The sequence below is a fragment of the Schistocerca serialis genome, chromosome 4 (genome assembly GCF_023864345.2).
Source record: "Schistocerca serialis cubense isolate TAMUIC-IGC-003099 chromosome 4, iqSchSeri2.2, whole genome shotgun sequence".
In the NCBI taxonomy this organism is placed as follows: domain Eukaryota; kingdom Metazoa; phylum Arthropoda; class Insecta; order Orthoptera; family Acrididae; genus Schistocerca; species Schistocerca serialis.
Window position 1 is genome coordinate 571,945,097 of NC_064641.1, and position 22,423 is coordinate 571,967,519.

Sequence of the window (22,423 nt, forward strand, 5' to 3'; positions counted from 1 at the left end):
GATTTTTCGTTCCCTTGGGATTCGTATTAACGAGGGTTTTCGGTATAAATCGCAACCAGTTAAGGATTATTTAATCTAAATCATTATTTTTGTTTGTGCATTTGTATGTAATAAACATTATTCTGTAACTTGGCCATACACGGAGCTGCGATTACTTATACCCCCTTTTCTGGGGAGAAAGGGGCGGGGACTCGACAAAGTCATGGCGATTGTCGCCACCGAGTGGGTTTAACTTCAAATTCTTTTGTCACAAAAGTGACAAGTTCTTTTGTCACAAGAGTGACAAGTAGCATTAGCGCAAACTAAGCTGACACTCGGTGCCGATCCCCTATACCTGAAAACCCTTCTGAAGTGCTCCGCAACAGGTACTTGCTGTTTCCCAGGATTGCTGCAATTATCTGCTTATTGTGTGAACATGAGATTTGCTCCTTGCTTACGTATGAGGTATTACAGTTAATATCTGAGAACGAAATAAATACCTCTAGACTGAGATTCCTTAAAAATGACAAATGAGTTTTTTACTGGGCAATAAGGGAAATTTCGGCCACAGCCTACAGATCGTAATTTATTCTGAAGTTTTTTTCGACTATTTGTAGAGACTACGTTTGGATGAGACAGAAAAATCACTTTGCGATAATGCCCACCCAAGTCTGGTGAAATATTTTTCTAGAACGACTGAGAAAACATCGTAATGCTACCTGCGTGTTTATTTTGTATTGGCAGAAATGAGAAGATAAAACAAGCAATAAAGAGCGTGAACTAAGTCAAACAAGCAGTGCTATCTCCCCCCCCCCCTTCTCTCTCTCTCTCTCTCTCTCTCTCTCTCTCTCACACACACACACACACACACACACACACATACACACCCACACACACAATGAAGGCACATCGGAGAACAAAATCCGTTCTGCATTTGGCACGTTTGCCGCTCTGCCGAGGATTGAGGACGACAAAATGTTTATACTTGGTATAATATCCATCCATTTTCTGTTCTATCCTATTCAGTTGAAATTAATGCTGTTTTTTTCTTTGTCCTTAATTCCCCCAAATAATGAAGTCGGGTGTCTTTCTTAGCAACAACAATCTGAAGCCCCTCCCTAGAATTAAGGCTGAAAAAAAAAAACCAACGACGGATACCATGGAAAGTAACGTATTGCACAATGTTAGATATTTATGGAGGCCTGTATCCAGTCGCCACAAGAATGTGAAGTAGGTGCAGGCATACTGCGGAAGTTTGGAACCATCTGTAAGGAATCCCTCACCTGTTCTTGTCTGTCTGATTTTTGTATCACAATACCTCTTCTTCCAGGAGTTCATTGATAATTAAGTTCCTCAAACGAGAATCGCCTATGCCCCATTATCAAGTCACTGACACACTGGACATTGTTTGGTTTGCGTACAATTGCTGGACGCACAGTGTTTCTGCATTTTTCAACACAGTCCCTGCCGTCTCGGAATACTGACACCTAACGAAACACAGATTTGCGTCTTACGCTATCTTACCGATGTCCACCAGCGTAACTCGGAAACCGAAACACACCGACCGAGGTGGCGCAGTAGTTAGTACACTTCACTCGCATTTGGGAGGACGACGATTAAAATCCGCGTCCGGCCATCCAGATTTAGGTTTTCTGTAATTTCCTTAAATCGCTTCAGGAAAATGCCGGTATGGTTCCTCTGAACGGGAACGGCCGATTTCCTCCCTCTTCCTTCCCATTTTTTCCATCGTGTACAAACTCTAGGGACTGATCAATGAGAGAATACAGTACAAAAAAGCTCTAATGAACCTACTTCCGGAAATGCATGGTTTCCATGCTAGAGACCATTTATTCAATCATAGTTAGAGAGACAGCGGTCTAATATGCGCTGTACCATGCAGCCGCAGTTACGTACGCATGGTTTCCTCCCAGAGGGTGGTATTGTTCCTCTACGTCATGCTCTAGCGCCCTTTCCTGCCATAGTAATGGCTGACTCACCTTGTAGTGGATATGATACAGCGTTGTACATAATGATTGCGTGTTCGAATCGAGAGCCTGCCGACAAGGTATTTACTTACGGAAAGGCAAATGGCAACGAGCTGCGGGTAGCGTGTGCAGGATTTACTTGCGACAGACTTTTCACATCGGTAACAGTTTTGCCACTGGTAAGCCAGATGACCGTGGGCAACATTCTCCAGCAGAAATGCAATCTTATCACTTACAGCATATCCAGGGCTTACTAGCGACAGACTTTCCACATCGGCACCAGGAATTATCGGCGTTTCTTGCCAGTAACTTTGTCACCCCTGCTCGAAGAAGTGCCACTCATGATTCGAAGTTCATATGGCTGCTACATGATGATTCTCCGCCCCACTTCGCCGTTAACGTCCGAACGCATCTAAATCGTATCTTCACTCGTCGATGAATCGGTCGAGGGGGTCCAGTTGCACGGCCTGCTCGTTCACTGGATCTCAACCCGTGCGATTCCTGTTCATGGGGCCATCTCAAAGGTATCGTGTATGCATAGCCCATTCCAGATATGGAAACACTGGCGCAGCGTATTCATGCTTCGACACTGTTCGGATGCAGCATGGACGATGTGAATGTGTGAGCTAGAACATGTGACGGCACGCACACGCATGCCGTAAGGCACTTGGAAACCATTTTCAACACATACAGTAATGTGGCTGCATGGTACAGCGCATATTAGACTGCAGTCTCTGTTACAGTGTATGATTGAATAAATGGTCTCTAGCATGGAAACCATGCATTTCCGGACATAAATTCATTAGACCTTTTTTGTACCGTATCCTCTCATCGATCAATTCCTAGAGTTTGTACACGGTGGAATAAAAAATCACTCTGTATACTGGGAACCCCAGATGTGTTGCAACAAACTTCGAGAGCGGTGGAGGGTGTCGTGAGGAACAAATTGAGGATAGTAAACTGTCACCGGAAACGTCATCCAGTGTCGCTACAGGCTACAGCGCCTCCCGATACTTCACCCCTTGGGTAGCGAACGTCACTTTGCACGTCGGCGGAATGTCTAACAATGTTGTTTGTTATTCAGTGATCGTGATTAAATGTCACGATTGCCAGTGGAGAAGATTCAGCTACCCTTTCCGTTGACAGGCCTTGTGTCCTATGAATGCGGTGGTCTGTGGCCTCGTTGGATAACTTGTTTCGGTTTCTTTTTATCCTGGAATCCTCTAAAACCACCAATGTTTTTCAGTGCACAGAAGAAAACTAAACTGCGTCAGCATAAAAAGTCAGCCGGCCGGAGTGGCCGAGCGGTTCTAGGGCTCCAGTCTGGAACCGCGCGACCGCTACGTTCGCAGGTTCGAATCCTGCCTCGGGCATGGATGTGTGTGATGTCCTTAGGTTAGTTAGGTTTAAGTAGTTCTAAGGTCTAGGGGACTGATGACCTCAGATGTTAAGTCCCATACTGCTCAGAGTCATTTGAACCAGAGCCATAAAAAGTCACGTTTGGTGCTGCAGCGTTGGCCTAACGGCAGGTGCTGGCGCCTGTAACGTCGTTGGATGACGTTTCCAGACACGGGTTCCTATTCTCAATTTGTTCCTCAAGACACTCTCTACAACCCGTCGAAGTTTGTCGCAACATTTGTGGGATATCCTGTACATTTGTGTGTGTGTGTGTGTGTGTGTGTGTGTGTGTGTGTGTGTGTGTGTGTGTGTGTGTGTGTGCGTGTGTGTGTGTTTTAGAGATAGAGATTATAAAATCTTATACTGATATTCGGACGACATGCAGTTGTCTAGACTGGACCTAACCTGGTGTTTAGTACAAGAAAAATAGCCTGCAAGCGAGACAGAATTGGAGGAGTGGCGGGAAGGGCAGATTTCTTTAATAATAAACGATTTAGGTAAAGTCGAGCGACAGGGTGTGCTGTTAAGACATCGTATTCTTATTATTTAAAACGGTCAAACTTGGAGATAAGCGATCTGTTGTTAACATTGTTCTCGCATTCAGGGGAATCGTATCAAGTTTCAGGTTGTCCGTTACTTATCCAAACTTCTTAAGGCAAATACCAGAACTGTTCCTTTCAAAACACAACCCAGTTTCTTTCACTATTTTTCTACAATGCAAGCTTGTATCTGTTTGCTGATGACCTCTCCGTCGACAGGACCCTACATGTTCATGAGACCCAGAAAATATTAGATAGAAGCTCCCAGGTAGATGCTATTTTCCTTGACTTCCGGAAGGCGCTCGATACAGTTCCGCACTGTCGCCTGATAAACAAAGTAAGAGCCTACGGAATATCAGACCAGCTGTGTGGCTGGATTGAAGAGTTTTTAGCAAACAGAACACAGCATGTTGTTGTCAATGGAGGGACGTCTACAGACGTTAAGGTAACCTCTGGCGTGCCACAGGGGAGTGTTATGAGACCATTGCTTTTCACAATATATATAAATGACCTAGTAGATAGTGTCGGAAGTTCCATGCGGCTTTTCGCGGATGATGCTGTAGTATACAGAGAAGTTGCAGCATTAGAAAATTGCAGCGAAATGCAGGAGGATCTGCATCGGATAGGCACTTGGTGCGGGGAGTGGCAGCTGACCCTTAACAAAGACAAATGTAATGTATTGCGAATACATAGAAAGAAGTATCCTTTATTGTATGATTATATGATAGCGGAACAAACACTGGTAGCAGTTACTTCTGTAAAATATCTGGGAGTATGCGTGCGGAACGATTTGAAGTGGAAAGGTCATATAAAATTAATTGTTGGTAAGACGGGTGCCAGGTTGAGATTCATTGGTAGAGTCCTTACAAAATATTGTCCATCAACAAAGGAGGTGGCTTACAAAACACTCGTTCGACCTATACTTGAGTATTGCTCATCAGTGTGGGATCCGTACCAGGTCGGGTTGACGGAGGAGATAGGGAAGATCCAAAGAAGAGCGGCACGTTTTGTCACAGGGTTATTTGGTAAACGTGATAGCGTTACGGAGATGTTTAGCAGACTCAAGTGGCAGACTCTGCAAGAAAGGCGCTCTGCGTCGCGGTGTAGCTTGCTGTCCAGGTTTCGAGAGGGTGCGTTTCTGGATGAGGTATCGAATAAATTGCTTCCCCCTACTTATACCTCCCGAGGAGATCACGAATGTAAAATTAGAGAGATTCGAGCGCGCACGCAGGCTTTCCGGCAGTCGTTCTTCCCGCGAACCATACGCGACTGGAACGGGAAAGGGAGGTAATGACAGTGACACGTAAAGTGCCCTCTGCCACACACCGTTGGGAGGCTTGCGGAGTATAAATGTAGATGTAGTTGTAGATGTAGAACCTAATCCATCTTCCTTTTGCAACACTAAGTGGGACATCTGGACAGATGTCACGTCGGAACACTGAGATCATGTTCTGCTTGAAAGCGTCTGTTGTGAGTGGTCCTCTCCAGAGCAAGCGAGTGCCTTCTTCAGGCAGCTGCGGAGGCGGCGACGCTGGGCTGCACGCAGACGCACCGCGCTGCGTCAGCCGTTGCGCACGGCGCGCTCCCACTTGTTTTCGCCCTGATTTCGCAAACGGCTGGCTTAACTTATACTGCGCAGCGGTGCAGGCGATGGATCTTTATGCCCGGGGCCGGCGGCTGCTAACCTCATTTACAAAGACGAATTCAGAATTCTGTAATTAACTTTACCCTATAATCATATGCAAATTGAGAGTCGGTAATTGCCATCGACAATATTTACCGAAAGAAGCGAACAGACGAAGGTATAATTAGTGAGCAAAGGGAACGAAGTAGGGCCACGAAGGGGTAACGGAAAGGAAGGGGAGAGGGGTACGGGGGAGGTGGAGGAACAGCAGGGGGAGGAGAGCTGCAGTAGGGTTGGTCGGACAGCAACCCCCGGCGAGCCCGAATTACATACAACTTCCCAGAAACTGCGAGTGGTAGTTTCAATGTCCGCCGACACATACCAGTTCGTTAGCATCCCATGAATAATTCATTCGCGCATAAAGGCAACCTTAATTACCAATCAAAGACAACGTCTTTGGAAACTTCTTTCCTACGACTCCCCGAGCTCCTGCCGGCACTAAAGTTCCGTGCCGGCCATTATAATTATTTCTACCCTCATTAACAATTTTTTTGGTGCCCGGCGCGCTGACACCCCGGCGTCCGGGCCCCCGTGTAATAGGCACGGGCGCGGGCCGGTGGGCGGGCGCCGTTCCCACCATTGCGCTTGTAATTTTCCGTCATTTGTGTGTCACCGCGAGTGATGTATGGCGGCTAAATTTGCAGACGCGCCCGTCCGGCGGGCCGGCCGCGGGGTGAAATAAACGCGACGTGCCGCCTGTATTTGCGCAGTCGCCCACTTACATTACGGCCGCCGCCCGCCGTCGCCACCTTTAATTCTGCTAATTACAAATGTGCCACACTCTAGGACCAATCATATTAATTAATTCTAATTAGGCGCAAAGCCGGCTGCAAATTAGAGTGCGCGTCGCGACGGCAGGAATCCGACTACGGCGTGCGAAGACGCGAGTGAGTTCTGTTCCGGTCCTCGTACGTATACCGCGCTGCTGCACTACACGGATCGGGTCCTCGCTTCTTCTGCTCCTGCCGGTAACACCTGGCGCAGTAGTTCGATCCCTGTCCGGCAGTCTTGATTTAGCAAAATAACTGTCTCAGTCATCTGGCCACTGAACCACTATTAAAAATCAGTAAAACAGTCTCAATCGAAACAGATGCCCCCCCTCTCCTTTTTTTTTTTACAGCCGGTTTTGCTCTGTGCTGTAGACCACATTCACGCCGTAAGCACCATTAAGGCGGCTAAACACCATGATGGTGTCTGGTGGCGGTGGACGGAAGAAAATCTTCAAGAACACGGACGTCAACTGTTTTGCTGATCTTGTACCGACCGCCGCCACCAGCCGCCATCATGGTGCTTAAGGCCAGAAGATGGTCTAAATTACAGACCGAAACTGGTTGCATTCACTCCGTCTTCAGGCCACGAGTGGCCTACCGGGACCATCCGACCGCCATGTCATCCTCAGTGAAGGATGCGGATAGGAGGGGCGTGGTGTCAGCACATCGCTCTCCTGGTCGTTATGATGGTATTTTTGAGCGAAGCCGCTACTATTCGGTTGAGTAGCTCCTCAATTGGCATCACGAGCCTGAGTCCACTCCGAAAAATGGCAACAGCGCATGGCGGCCTGCATGGTCACCCATCCAAGTGCCGACCACGCCCGACAACGCTTAACTTCGGTGATCTCACGGGAACCGGTGTAACCACTGCGGCAAGGCCGTTGCCCCGAAACTAGTTGTCAGGCCAAATAAACATCGTTGCGATCGAGACTATCTCACTGAATTTTAATATTTTACACCGATCGCTGTTCACTTTCCGTTGAAACAATGCTTTCTAAAATTGATGTGCTAGTTTAGCTTACATCTCACATTCGTAGTGTACTGCATATCACTATTGATGGTATTTACAAAGGAAGTGTTGACCAGATAAACTACAAATTATAAGGTGTAAGGCGTAACGCATTTCTATGGATGTTGAGAGAAGCCTGGGATACTATTTGAGTGATATTAGATGCATGATGCCGTAGATAATGGCACCGAAACAAAAGGTGCATTCAAAATTCATCTCGTAGGCAAACAGCTGTAGTAATTAAAATTTATAGGTAAATGAGAACAATTTCTAATACTGGTTTTCCAAGAGTTATTCGGTGTTGGCAAAAAACCGGAACGCCCTCTTATTCAGGATGTTCAACAATTCACGTTTCACACTTTTAGAGATTGTAGAAGGGACTGAGTAGATCACGTTTTATACAGGAACCCACGTCCGGAACATCGTCCAACGACGCTACACAGCGTCATAGTTATAGGCACCGGCGCCTGTAAATGTATACATGTGCAGGACGACTCCGAGATGATGTTACAAATGTTCTAGGATGATGGAGAACGATAAACCCATCAATCTGAGGTAAGGGACACTACACCGGAAATCATCGAGTCGAAAATTATAAGCGAAAACAGTTCTGATAACTCTGACTGCAGAATAATTACACTGGTACTGCTGTTGGTAAGACTGTAGGGTTGGCAACTTTCAGAACTGGTAGTATGGGGCAGAACAAGGAAAACGTCCAGTAAACATGGGATCCAAAATGTATACCTTAAGAGCTATGAGCTCTTGTTCATCTTCGCTAATATGAAACACATCTCTATTGAAAAAGTGTTCACATCTCTAAAGGTATGCATTTTGGAGCCCATATTTACTATACATTTTGTTCTTCTTTTAGTCCATATTATCATCTCTGAAAGTTGCCTACCCTACAATCTTAGCAACAACAGTACCAGTACATGTATTCCGCTGTCAGATGTATCAGAACGGTTTTCGCTTATAATTTTCGACTCGTTGGTTTCCAGTACAGTAACCCTTACCTCAAATTGATACATTTATCGTTCTCTATCATACTAGAAAACTTTTAACATCATCACGGTATTGCAGAGTAAATGCTTACATTTACAGGCGCTGGCACCTATGACTTTCACGCTCTGTAGCGTCATTAGATGACGTTTCGGGACAAGTGTTCCTACGTAAAACTTGATCTATTAAGTCCCCTGTACGACCTCTAGAAGTGTGTCACATGAACTCTGAAACACCCTGTAGATAGAAAACAACTCTCTTGACAGTAGGGGATGAAAAAGCTGCTATTCGCTTCCACGTCCACTTAACACCTTGTGAACATGCCATCTCTCAGGGACGCAGATGCAATGTATTTTCTTAAGAGAAAGAATACAGACTTCGAACGGCTGCAGTTTTTGTGACATGATTATAGATGCACTGTACAAAGTACATGATCTGTTTCAGAGTACGCATTCCGTTATCAGATGTATCTAAGAGTCCAATGAAATATCACCTATATTTGAGGTTGCGTGATATTGTGACGTAAAAGGGTCTGTTACCTCCGGCTAAGTGGCTGGAGCAAAGCTTTTCTGAGTGCAACCCCTCCGCATTTAATGACGTTTCCGGACACGGGTTCCTATCCTCAAATTTTTCCTCACTATACCCTCTACACCCTTCGAAGTTTGTCACAACATTTCTGGGATTCCCTGGAAGAGCGGGGGGGAGCGGAGAATTACAAACGGGAAATTACCGACGCTTTCACATACAAAGTAAATCTTCCTGGGAGATTAAAACTGTGTGCTAGACCGGGATTCGAATCTGAAACCTTTGCCTTCCGCGGGCAAGTGCTGTATCAGCTAAGCCGACGACCCGTCTTCGCAGCTTTACCTACTCCAGAATCTCATCTCCTTCCTTCCAGCACTCACAGAATTTCTCCCGTGAAACTTGAGGGCCTAGCGCTCCCGAAAGATATAATCTTGTGCAGACATCGCTTAGCTACAGCCTATGCAGGTGAAATCAACGTAAAGAACTTAGAAGTCAAGGACGCAGGTAGGTACAGGGTGTTTCAAAAATGACCGGTATATTTGAAACGGCAATAAAAACTAAACGAGCAGCGATAGAAATACACCGTTTGTTGCAATATGCTTGGGACAACAGTACATTTTCAAGCGGACAAACTTTCGAAATTACAGTAGTTACAATTTTCAACAACAGATGGCGCTGCAAGTGATGTGAAAGATATAGAAGACAACGCAGTCTGTGGGTGCGCCATTCTGTACGTCGTCTTTCTGCTGTAAGCGTGTGCTGTTCACAACGTGCAAGTGTGCTGTAAACAACATGGTTTGTTCCTTAGAACAGAGGATTTTTCTGGTGTTGGAATTCCACCGCCCAGAACACAGTGTTGTTGCAACAAGACGAAGTTTTCAACGGAGGTTTAATGTAACCAAAGGACCGAAAAGCGATACAATAAAGGATGTGTTTGAAAAATTTCAACGGACTGGGAACGTGACGGATGAACGTGCTGGAAAGGTAGGGCGACCGCGTACGGCAACCGCAGAGGGCAATGCGCAGGTAGTGCAGCAGGTGATCCAACAGCGGCCTCGGGTTTCCGTTCGCCGTGTTGCAGCTGCGGTCCAAATGACGCCAACGTCCACGTATCGTCTCATGCGCCAGAGTTTACACCTCTATCCATACAAAATTCAAACGCGGCAACCCCTCAGCGCCGCTACCATTGCTGCACGAGAGACATTCGCTAACGATATAGTGCACAGGATTGATGACGGCGATATGCATGTGGGCAGCATTTGGTTTACTGACGAAGCTTATTTTTACCTGGACGGCTTCGTCAATAAACAGAACTGGCGCATATAGGGAACCGAAAAGCCCCATGTTGCAGTCCCATCGTCCCTGCATCCTCAAAACGTACTGGTCTGGGCCGCCATTTCTTCCAAAGGAATCATTGGCCCATTTTTCAGATCCGAAACGATTACTGCATCACGCTATCTGGACATTCTTCGTGAATTTGTGGCGGTACAAACTGCCTTAGACGACACTGCGAACACCTCGTGGTTTATGCAAGATGGTGCCCGGCCACATCGCACGGCCGACGTCTTTAATTTCCTGAATGAATATTTCGATGATCGTGTGATTGCTTTGGGCTATCCGAAACATACAGGAGGCGGCGTGGATCGGCCTCCCTATTCGCCAGACATGAACCCCTGTGACTTCTTTCTGTGGAGACAGTTGAAAGACCAGGTGTACCGCCAGAATCCAGAAACAATTGAACAGCTGAAGCAGTGCATCTCATCTGCATGTGAAGCCATTCCGCCAGACACGTTGTCAAAGGTTTCGGGTAATTTCATTCAGAGACTACGCCATATTATTGCTACGCATGGTGGATATGTGGAAAATATCGTACTATAGAGTTTCCCAGACCGCAGCGCCATCTGTTGTTGAAAATTGTAACTACTGTAATTTCGAAAGTTTGTCTGCCTGAAAATGTACTGTTGTCCCAAGCATATTGCAACAAACGGTGTATTTCTATCGCTGCTCGTTTAGTTTTTATTGCCGTTTCAAATATACCGGCCATTTTTGAAACACCCTGTATTTGCCACATGGCAAACAAAACACCGACTTACATATGTATAAAAACACACTATACCTTTACAGTTTTGTCTGTCGCACCTGAAACAAATTACAAACAAACTCACCGGTCATAAAATTGGTGCCCCGCTGAGTAGCCGCGCGGTCTCACGCGCCTTGCCACGGTACGCGCGGCTCCTCCCGTCGGAGGTTTGAGTCCTCCCTCGGGCATGGGTGTGTGTGTTGTCCTTAGCATAAGTTAGTTTAAGTTAGATTAAAGTATTGTGTAAGCTTAGGGAGCGATGACCTCAGCAGTTTTGTCCCATAGAGTCTAACAAACTTTCAAATTTTCCAAAAAATTAGTCATCCTAAAGAAATCATTACAGTCATCATTTAAGGCTGTGTGATTCTGTTCCTGAACGTGATAACAGCCTAGACTCAAATAGGAAGTGAGTCCACAACATTGTGCGGGTACGTCGCATCCAGCCACTCGCTGAGGACTTGAGTGCCTAATTCCTACAGATTGCAAGGATGCTGATGTCAGCATCTTAACCGCTGTTCCAACATGTCCCACAAGTTTTCAGTGGAGTTCAAGTCAGGTATTTTGCAGGGAAATCGAGATCTTACAGGGGGAGAGGGGTGCTCAAAAAACCAGTCACACATTCTTCCAGCCCAATGAACTTTGCTGCTGTCATCTTGAAAAATAGGGATATCAATGGCCTTCCCTCGGTAACAGGTTAGGATGGACCTTAATTCGCTGCCTGCAGGAATTCCTGTCAGGTTTGGAAGCTGCTATATTTCACAAGCCGTTAAACACATCTTCGGTCCCTCTCAACCAGGATCTTTTTTCACCACAATTCTGACGTCGTCTTTCGAAGCCACGTGTGTTACACCTCCGTTTGTAGACATGTTGAACAGTACACCGCGAAACACCAACACGTCCAGCAACGGCCAAACACAGTTGTTCCTTTTTTGACACTCTCTCACGTCCTTACATTTACCCGTGTTTAGCTAAAATGTCCCATGGAAACATAAATGCCTCACTTCCAGAGACTACCTTATGCTCAAGCACAGGCAGTGAGCGCGCAATTGAGCATTTGACTCGACCGCTGCGCTATTTGTGTGGACCTAACGATTCATCTGTCCTTGCGAGCTGGGGTGACTAACTTTTTGTCCGGTGATCTTAACTACAAATCAGTCGGTTGGTGATCTTAACTACAAATCAGTCGGTTCTGATCAACGTAAAGCGGATGTTTTCGTGGTGCTAAATATTTCTAGTTAGGAAAACGGAGCGATGTGAAGCAGTGGAAAGACATTAAACTCATCATAGATCTGAAGATAGTCATTGCTGACCGAAACTAGTAGGCAGAGGGCCTACAATAGTTGTGACCATAGACGCGAAGTAAATAAATTTATTCTACATATTACGACCACTGTTCCATCCGCGACCATGTCGCAGCTTGTGAAATCTTTAGACGTAGCAGAAACACAAAGAGAGTGTTATAGGACTATTACTGCTCCCCATATATACGTATATGTAAATGACCTAGTGGAAAACGTTGTAAACTAAGTGGGACTGGTCGCGGGTGTTGCTATTGTATAAGAGGGGGTCAGAAAGTCTTCGTTTGAGGGGCTGCTGCAACATACACGCAACGTAGCGCGATTCCGAAGTGGGTATATAAGCACTGACATATAGGCTAGGGGTTAGTGCGGCATTTGTGTGTTCGCGACGTGCGTGCGGTAAATGCGGGAACGTGTGCTATGGCGCCGTTATGACGAAATGCGTCCAAGCAGGACCAACGCGATGCTATTTCTTTCTTGGCTGCCGAAGGACATACACCGGCAGACACCCATCGAAGAATGGTGGAAACGTCCGGGAAAGCTGCGACAAGACATACTGCTGCTTCATGATAGCGCACGTCCCCAAATCGCAATTGTCGTAACGCAGAAGTTACGTCAGTTCAAGTGGGAAACACTGGAGCACCCGCCCTGTACTCCTGATGTCTCTCCACGCGATTATCACGCCTTCGGTTCCTCAAAAAAGGCCTTGAAAGTTCGACGATTCCTCTCGGAGGAGTATTTGCAGCAGGCAGTTACGGACTTTGTTCATGCAACATGACGGTGTTTTACCAAACAGCTGTCTTCAACCCGATGTGTCACTGGGATGATTGCCTCAGCGGTCATGGCGATCTTCCCTAATTGGCATACCGATTCCGGAATGTACGCCCGTCGAGCGGAAACTTTACGATGGGTGCAGAGATTGGTACTTGACCTCCAACACAAATATACGTATCGTCGAGCGCTTAAGTAGGTAGAAAATCACTTTCCGTATGCTTACACGATTGCCGAACGATTATTGGAAGTAGCCACATCTATTAAATATCTGGTAATAGGTGTGTTGAGCTATTTAAAGTTGAAAGACCACACACAACTAATTGTAAGACAAGCAAATACCAGACAGAGTGACTGGAAGAATGGTCAGAAAGTGTAGTCCACTCACGAATGAGGTAGCTGACACAACCCTCGTTTAACGGATACTGGAATATTAATGTCAGTGTGGGACCGTTACTAGAGAGTGCTGATACATGAAATAGAGAATATACAAAATAAGCAGCACGTTTTGTCATATGTTCGTTTAGTAAGCACGAAAGCATCACGAAGATGCTCACTCATCTCCAGCGACAGCGTTCGAAGAAATTTTTGGAAATTTGTAATAAGATCCTATGGGACCAAACTGCTAAGGTCATCGGTCCCTAAGCTTACACACTACTTAATCTAACCTAAACTAACTTACGCTACGGACAACACCCAAACCCATGCCCGAGGGAGGACTCGGAATTCCGATGGGGGGAGCCGCGTGGACCGTGACAAGGCGCCTCAGAGGAATTGTGCACAGCGATGTTGTCCACTGTTAAAAGAGTCCACTGTTAGAAGAGTCAACCAATAAAGTACTTCCACCTAGATATTTCACGGAAAAGATCGTACAGATATAAGGGGAAATCAAAAAGTTTCCGTTCGAAGGCCGCACAGTCCACAATCGGTAAGCCAATCAGGCAAACTCGTCGTGAGCAATGAGGTAATCCTCCCACTGACGCACCAGGTTGAAGATACTCGTTTGGTAAAACATCGTGCCCTGTTGCATGAAGAAGTCTGTACCTGTCTTCTGTACAGCCTCGTCCGACGGGAATCGTCGACCTTTCAAGGCCTTTTTAAGGGTCTGAAGACGTGATAATTGGATAGGGAGAGATCAGGACTACAGCGCTGGTACTCGAGTGTATTCCACTTGAGCTAACGTAACTTCTGCTTTACGACATTTGCGATATGGAAACATGCCCTTTCATGAAGTAGCAGCACCCCTTAGGGCACCATTCCGTAGCGGTGATTGTCGACGGACATGCTGCCCCATATACATTCTACGTTCTCCGATGGATGTCTACCGTCATTTGTCCTTCGACAGCCAAGAAAACAGTAACGGCACGTTGGTTCTGTTTGGACGCATTCAGTAATAACGTCGTCATAGTTCAGGTTTCCGAATGTACCGCATACTCATCGGAAAGGCACGAATGCCATACTGACTCTTTTTCTACACGTCGGTGCTATAAATACCCGTATCGAAGTCGCGCTACGTTGCATATACGCAACTGTAAAATCCTCAGACAGAAACTTTTTGATCATCCATTATAATTTAAAGAGATCAGACTCGCTCGAGGCTTACTACCAAGTTTTCTCTCCATCCACCATTTGCGACTGTAATAGGGAGGGAAGGGACAGTGGTATAGCAGAGCTCCGCGTTCCGGCCCAGGCTCGCCAATAGGGGCCGACCGATCGCGGCGTCATCCTCTGCCATGGCGTCAATCGGATGCGGCATGGAGGGACGTGTGGCCAGCACACAGCTCTCCTGACCGTTGTCGCCTTTCTTGGTCTTGGAGCAGCACTTCTCAATCGAGTAGCTCCTCAACTGGGATGTCGAGGTTGTGTGCCTACCATTCCAGTCCCCCACTGAGGAAACATCCCTGGCCGAGAATCTAACCAGGGTCCTCCACATACCAGCCAGACAGGATGACGACTCAGCTACGGTGCAGTGATGCACAAAGTAGTTTAAAACGGTGACATCGTCAGTTCAATGTAACTATCTGTGGTGCACAAGGCACTAGAAGGGACTTTATGCTGCGATAGCGACATGAAATTTTTATCGTTTTTGTCACACTTCAGGAAGTGGCTAGTGGATATAGGTGGAGGTGAATGAGGGGCGTTCCATAAGTAATGCAGCACTTCTTTTTTCTCGGCCATTTTCGGTTGAAAAATGCGGTATTTGTTGAGGACCGTCGTGCAATAATCACGATACAGCCCATATAGTTTCATTAAGTTCCGACAAGTGGCGGCGCAATACATAGCCTTCAAAGTGGCGTCTGTAACGACGTTCCAAACAAAGAGCTGTGATTGACTTCTTTGTTTTTTGAGGAAAACCAGCGCACCGCCGATATTCATAGGCGCTTGCAGAATGTCTATGGAGACCTGGCGGTGAAAAAAAGCTCGCCGAGTTGTTGGGCAAGGCGTCTGTCATGATAGCAACAATGTCGCGCATACCAGTCCGTTCTCCGGGGTGCCGGCCGGCCTCACAGAGCTGTGACTTCCGCAATTTTGGAACGTGCTGGCACTCTTATGCGAGGTGACTGACGGATCACAATCAAGCACCTCGCTGCTCAATTGGACGTCTCTATTGGTACTACGCCAACGGCCTTGCCGCAGTGGTAACACCTGTTCCCGTCAGATCACCGAAGTTAAGCGCTGTCGGGCTGGGCTAGCACTTGGATGGGTCACCATCCGGTCTGCCGAGCGCTGTTGGCAAGGGGGTTGCACTCAGCCCTTGTGAGGCAAACTGACGAGATGCTTGACTGAGAAGTATCGGCTCCGGTCTGGGAAATTGACATACGGTCGGGAGAGCGTTGTGCTGACGACTTGCCCCTGCATATCCGCATCCAGTGACGCCTGTGGGCTGAGGATGACACGTTGGCCGTTCGGTACCTTCGGGCCTTCATGGCCTGTTCAGGAGGAGTTTTTTTATTGGTACTGCAGACATAATCCCTCTGTTTGATGTCTTCCCTCCCCATTCAACGATCAAGTCTGAAGAGTATCATACAACCGTTAGAAAACTGAAGAAACGACTTCAGCGAGCTCATAGCCACAGAAATGCAGACGAACTTCTTCATGACAGTGCTGGGCTTCACACAAGTCTGTGCACACGAGAGGAGCTCATAAAACTTCATAGGACTGTTCTTCCTCATCCACCCGACAGCCCTGATCTCGCAGCTTCTGACTTCCAGCTGTTAGCGGATATTGAAGGTGCTCGGTGTCTGTCAGCTTTGGTGTGTGACAGGTTTCGGCTGCGGCCCGAGTTTCGTCACATAGCTAAAAACATGCACAACATGTTTGCTCGCATTTGGTACACTAGCTGTACATTGATGAGGAAATGTTGTGCAAAATGGCTCCAATGGCTCTAAGAACTATGGGACTTAACATCTGAAGTCATCAGTCCCCTAGACTTAGAACTAATTAAACCTAACTAATCCAATTGACATCACACACATCCATGCCCGAGGCAGGATTCGAACCTGCGACCGTAGCGGTCACGCGGTTCCAGACTGAAGTGCCTAGAACCGCTCGGCCCCAACGGCCGGGTCAATGCTGTGCATGTTTTAACTTATTATGGAAGTGAAATTTTATATTTCACTGAGCCTTTCGACTATTTTTTAACGTACTTGTGCCACAACGTGTAATGCAGTGGTCTATGTTTCCTTCTGATGAAGACACATTTAAAAACGCTGAAACCATGGTAAAGGGGTTTTAATAAAGCTTCCAGTTTGCAATTGATTTCTACAAGAAGAAAAAAAGTGAAACTTCCTGGCCGATTAAATGTGTGTACCGGACCGAGACTCGAACTCGGGACCTTTGCCTTTCGCGGGCAAGTGCTCTACCAACTGAGTTACCCAAGCACGACTCACGCCCCGTCTTCACAGCTTAAAAAGAGTTGCATTACTAATTGAAAACTCCTCGTAGATATTTATCTTATGGGCGAGGTATTATTACGTTGGATAGTAATCTACGTGCGTCGCGTATATTGCAAGCTTACTGGATCACGGCAGTCTTCGCCGACGCGGAAGAAAGAAACATTTCGACACATATCTGCAGATCCGGCACCTGCAAGTGCTTTGCTACAGTTTATACCGTTAAAATATTTATTTTCCTGCGAAGGAATTGGAGGGTAGCAAAAGGAAAAAACTGCGTACGAGCCTAGACAGTCGGCAGTCGTCCTACTTGGCGGACCGTTCAAAAGAGGGTTCTGCTCGGAAGCAGAGGGTGCGGCCGGTTCGGTAAAGGAGGCGACGGCGGCGGATTCGGCTGCGACGCGGCGCGGCGCGGCTGCGGGTGCTCAGACACGGCCACGGCCGGCCGCCTTTGTGATCCAGCGGCGCGTGAAGCGGCTGGACGCGCCGCCGCTATTAATAGGAGGACGCACCTGCACGCGCGCCGCTGCCCCAGGGCCCGCGTATTAAAACGCGCGTCGCCTCAGCCCTACTGCTCCCTGCCGACCTGCTTGACTTCGGTCGGCACTCCCCGTTTGTGAATACTTTCGAGTGGAGACAGTCAGTCCTGGAAAGGAGAGCATACGGACTCGCCCTCTTTCCGTTTCTTCATCTTTCGGGAGTTGAAGGTCCTAAGGCAGTACGATGCGTTCCTCAAACACACTCGAGAAAATCGAGTTTACGCAGATTGGTTTTATTCAGGATTCCAATATACCAAATTATTCTCCACACTTTCTGGCTGCAAAACCCTATTTTTCAACATGACCTCAGTTCAATGCGGCGGCCTTGCACCACGTCACTGGCAGGGTCTGTATTCCCGCCTAGTACCACACCACTGCGCGACCGCTACGGTCGCAGGTTCGAATCCTGCCTCGGGCATGGATGTGTGTGATGTCCTTAGGTTAGTTAGGTTTAAGTAGTTCTAAGTTCTAGGGGACTGATGGCCTCCGAAGTTAAGTCCCATAGTGCTCGGAGCCATTTTTTTGAACCACACCACTGGTCGACGCCGGGGCCAACGTCTTGATGCACCAGTAACGTTCCCATTATACGTGTATTGCTTCCCACAGACTGCTTAGCTCATTAGACCAAACAGATGTTTTTTCCCTTATTGTTATTTCATCTCTCTCGCCCCACACGAGCAAGGGGTGGGCTCTCAGCAGTACAGTTCTCCGCTCTTCAGCCAAACGAATTTAAAAAAAAAATGGGGAGTATAAACAAAACTCGGGGTTGCTTATTGTTTCAAATTAAAAATCGAAGGCAGACAGTTCAAAACTGGAAATATGTACATGTTAAGAACACATCACAGGAAGGTGAATTTATTCAGATAAAAACACCGAAGTAGTGCGCTTTCACTTAAAAACTGGAGCATCTGACCTAGGGTGAGAGGTATTCCCTAGTGTTAAAGAGTGTGGGTAGAAAGACAGTGGTCTGTTAGATAGGAAAAACTATAGAGGTGCGAGGTAGGAGCTCAAGTGGATCGTGAGAAATACAAAAAAATATGGTTCAAATGGCTCTGAGTACTATGGGACTTAACTTCTGACGTCATCAGTCCCCTAGAACTTAGAACTACTCAAACCTAACTAACCTAAGGACATTACACATATCCATGCCCGAGGCAGGATTCGAACCTGCGACCGTAGCGGTCGCGCGATTCCAGGCTGTAGTGCCTAAAACCGCTCGGCCACCCGGCCGGCTGGGAAATACAGTCTTTGGCAAAGACTGTGGGTAGGAGTAGTTTTCATGTGCGTAGGGCAGTGGTTGCAAGAGGAAAGCGATGGACTTGGATAGAGAGGGAAAGGAGAAACGAGCCCTAATGTGATGTGGAATAGGCAGAGAAGAGTTAAGGTTGGTAGGCGGGATAAATATCAGGGCGGATCTCGTTATCTGGGAGAGGGAGTAGGTTGAAGTTGCGTTGTGATAGGATATGGATTGTGTGTAGATGTAGGGACGGAGGGATGTGTTCGTGAAATCATGGCAGCTTTATCAGGGTTGGTGATCTGAGGGGAGACAATGTGGTGACTGGCATATAGTATGCGGAAAATATAGGAGATGCAGAGACGTTCGATGTGGGTGAGAAGGAGTGGTAATTTGATATAGTAGAGGATCCAGGTAGGGGAACATAATGTGATGCGGAAAACGAGACAGAGTGCATGGCGTTCGAGGATTTGGAGGGATTTTCAGAACCTTGGTGGAGCGGAGATCTACGCAACATTTGCTTACCAGCGCATAGGTCGGTCCAGAGGGTGTAGCCCCCTTCTGCCAGTTGGTGGTTTCAGTACTTTTAGTTTATTGTGGGCTTTCTGTTGCATGTTTAGTACATGACCAAACAGGTAGTCCATCCTTACTCTTTACTATCTTCTGTTAGGCGGCGAGGAACCCAGCTGACCCACACCTTTGGTACACCAACTGGACAAATGTGTCAGACCTACCAAAAGGGACACCCAGTTTTGCAGCGAGATGTTTGGCTGTGATCTGTCGATCACCGCGAATGAGAGTGTCCGCACGTTCCGATATTGCAGGACCCACAGCTGCGTGAAATCGGCCGGCACGCTGGAGCATTACAGACGCCACTTTGAAGGCTAAGTATAGCACTGCCATCATGAAACCCAAAACAAATTCCATATATTTTAAACCGAAACTGGCCAAGAAATAAATGTGTTGCACTACTTATTGAACACCCCTCGTAAATAACCTCCAGCGTTGTTAAAAATTTAAAAAAATTGCAGAATTTTGAATGCACCCGTCCGTAGATAGGTGCGTAGCGATCTAGTTCAAATGGCTCTGAGCACTATGGGAATTAACATCTGAGGTCATCAGCCCCCCAGAACTTAGAACTACTCAAACCTAACTAACCTAAGGACATCACACACATCCATGCCCGAGGCAGGATTCGAACCTGTGACCGTAGTGGTCGCGCCGTTCCAGACAGAAGCGCATAGAACCGCTCAGCCACTCCGGCCGGCAGCATTCTAGTCATGCAATCGCGAAGTTCTGGTTCGATACTCGATTTACGCAACTTCTTTTACTTTTATACGAATTCTATATTTATTATAAAATGGAAATGCCAAGTGACAAATATTGAATCATTATTTTCTGGAAAAAATATCATTGTTTATTTTTATTAATCACATGAAAATGTTAGTAAAATCCTCTTTTACCATGTCTTGGTGGGATCGTATGTCATCCGGATTATTGCAAAAAGAATTAGAACGACACGGATTAAATGCCATAAACAAACACGACATAATAATTTTCACGTAAATACACAAATACATATTACTCTAACATAATTTTTTATCATATATTGATAGAAAAGGTAATACACTGAGTTTTTCGTATACTGAAATAATCAGCGAGTCTTTTTTTGCAGCTACATTCGAACGCCGTTTGTGTACAACAAGATAACGTAGGCTTCTCGCCAGCATTAGCTCGCCAGAAGTAACTTTCATCTGGCGTTCCAAATAAGTCATTATTTTTTCCAATGTGTTGTTGCTCTGTACGTGTCACAATGTCTTCAGATCAAGCGCCAACATCGTCAGCTAATCCATCATCACTGTTGTCATTGTCAGACGAAGAAACGGCGATAATTTCGTCATCAGAAATCATATCGTAGCAGCTAGTCATTTACATAATTAACTTTCATGTCTGAGTATCTTTTTTGTCTATGGACACTACCAGCTTTCTTTTCTTCATGATGGTCAAATACTGTACACCGTTGTTACCCTTAAAAAAAGGCTCAACCGACAAAAAATTAATATTTGGTGTAAAATAGAAAATAAAATACTTTTTTTATTTCTAGAGATTACGAATAAATACAAAATAATATTAAATCAGCATTACTACTTATTGTATTTCAGAGTCCATGCAGACCATACAAACTCCGATTTATCTCTGAAAATATTTTCCATGACGGGGAAGGAAACAACCCCCTTTTGTTTTCTCCCAGAGAATCTTTGATACAGTTCCGTACCCCTACCGAATATGGAATATCCGAACATACAAGGTGTGCCTGGAGATTAGTCAGTATTCAGCGATATGACAGCAACGATGACTTGAAGCAGAAAATTTCATATGGACATATGCTAGACCGAATAGCTTCTGAGATAGAATATATTTTATGTACGTTGTCATTCATTTTCTGTATTATTCAACACATTGTCAGGTTTCCACATGTACAAATGAACAAAAGTTAGAAAACACTATAAAGGCGTTTTACAAAGTATCAATCGAAAAACACATATTTTTACCGCTTTCACCTCTAAGCAATACCATACACGTCACATTACAGCTGTCGTGCAATTCAAAATAAATGTTCGAACATCCCATCGTTAATTTCAATGCATTTTTGTACTCTCGGACGAACATTTTCTGTTGCTTGTCTGCATTTTCCCTTATGAGCGCAGCAGCGTTGATTATATGACCAAGAAGTTCATCTCGCATATTGATCTTCCGTTTCTACACCTTAGACTTCTCACAACGCCACAAACAAAAATCTAATGGCGTTGGGTCTGGCGATGTTGGTGGCCAGTTAATTGTACTAACACGACTAATCCATCGAGTATGGTTAGCGGCACCAGCCGTAAGAAAAAAAGGACAATAAATTTGTTGTATCTCGAAAACCATTCGAAATAGGGCATATGTACATATGAAGTTCTTTTCCTCAAATGGTCGTTCATGTCAGATCCCTGAATACAACCCTTGTGGAACACCCTACTTCGAAGACATCAGAGCTGAGACATTTGGTATGCCACTCTAAATGCGTAGATATCGTCAGAAAGTATAGTAACGTCGGCGAACATAAAGGTGGTGTTATTCGACCGTTGCTCTTCAAGACACAAAAGACGTGGCATACAGTGTCTGTATAATTATGAGGCTACTAGCAGACGATGTACCTGTGAACAAGGAAGAGACATTTTTAGGGCATAAAGTGCTGGCGATAAAGCTTTATAATTACTTAGAAAAACAAATATATAGGAGAACATCAAAGACAAGAATATACAAAACAACAGTGAGACCGATTATGACATACACAGCTAAGACAACACCTCAAGCATCAGAAGCTGGGAGACTTTTGGAAACAATGTGAATGAAAATTCAGCTAAGGATTACAGAGAAGACGCTGAGAAACACGGAGAGAAGCGAAAGCATTAGGAAAGGATGTAAAGTGAACTCAATTAATGAGTGGGTACATAAGAGAAAGCGTGAATGTAACGAACACACGGACAGGTTGATGTATGGAAGATTGTAAAAATCTTAAAAAATAAAACAGCAGCTGGTAAAAGAAATATAAGCCGCCCAAGGAAAAGATGGAGGGGCTACCTCAGTGTAGACTGAGGGTAACTGAAGAAAAGTAGCTGTAGCCGAAGAAGAAATGAAGAAGAAGAAGAAGAAGGAAGAAAGCGAAGCACTTGAGAT

At 45.9% G+C, this 22,423-nt stretch overlaps 1 protein-coding gene and 2 pseudogenes across 3 annotated transcripts in view; 1 reads left to right on the forward strand and 2 right to left on the reverse strand.

The window, feature by feature from the left end:
* Positions 1-22,423, reverse strand: part of LOC126475308 (POU domain, class 3, transcription factor 2) — a 654,696-nt gene that overhangs the window by 158,134 nt on the left and 474,139 nt on the right. The gene's annotated exons all lie outside the window — the stretch shown is intronic.
* LOC126476151 (5S ribosomal RNA) lies at positions 7,124-7,241 on the reverse strand (annotated as a pseudogene).
* Positions 15,656-15,773, forward strand: LOC126476057 (5S ribosomal RNA; annotated as a pseudogene).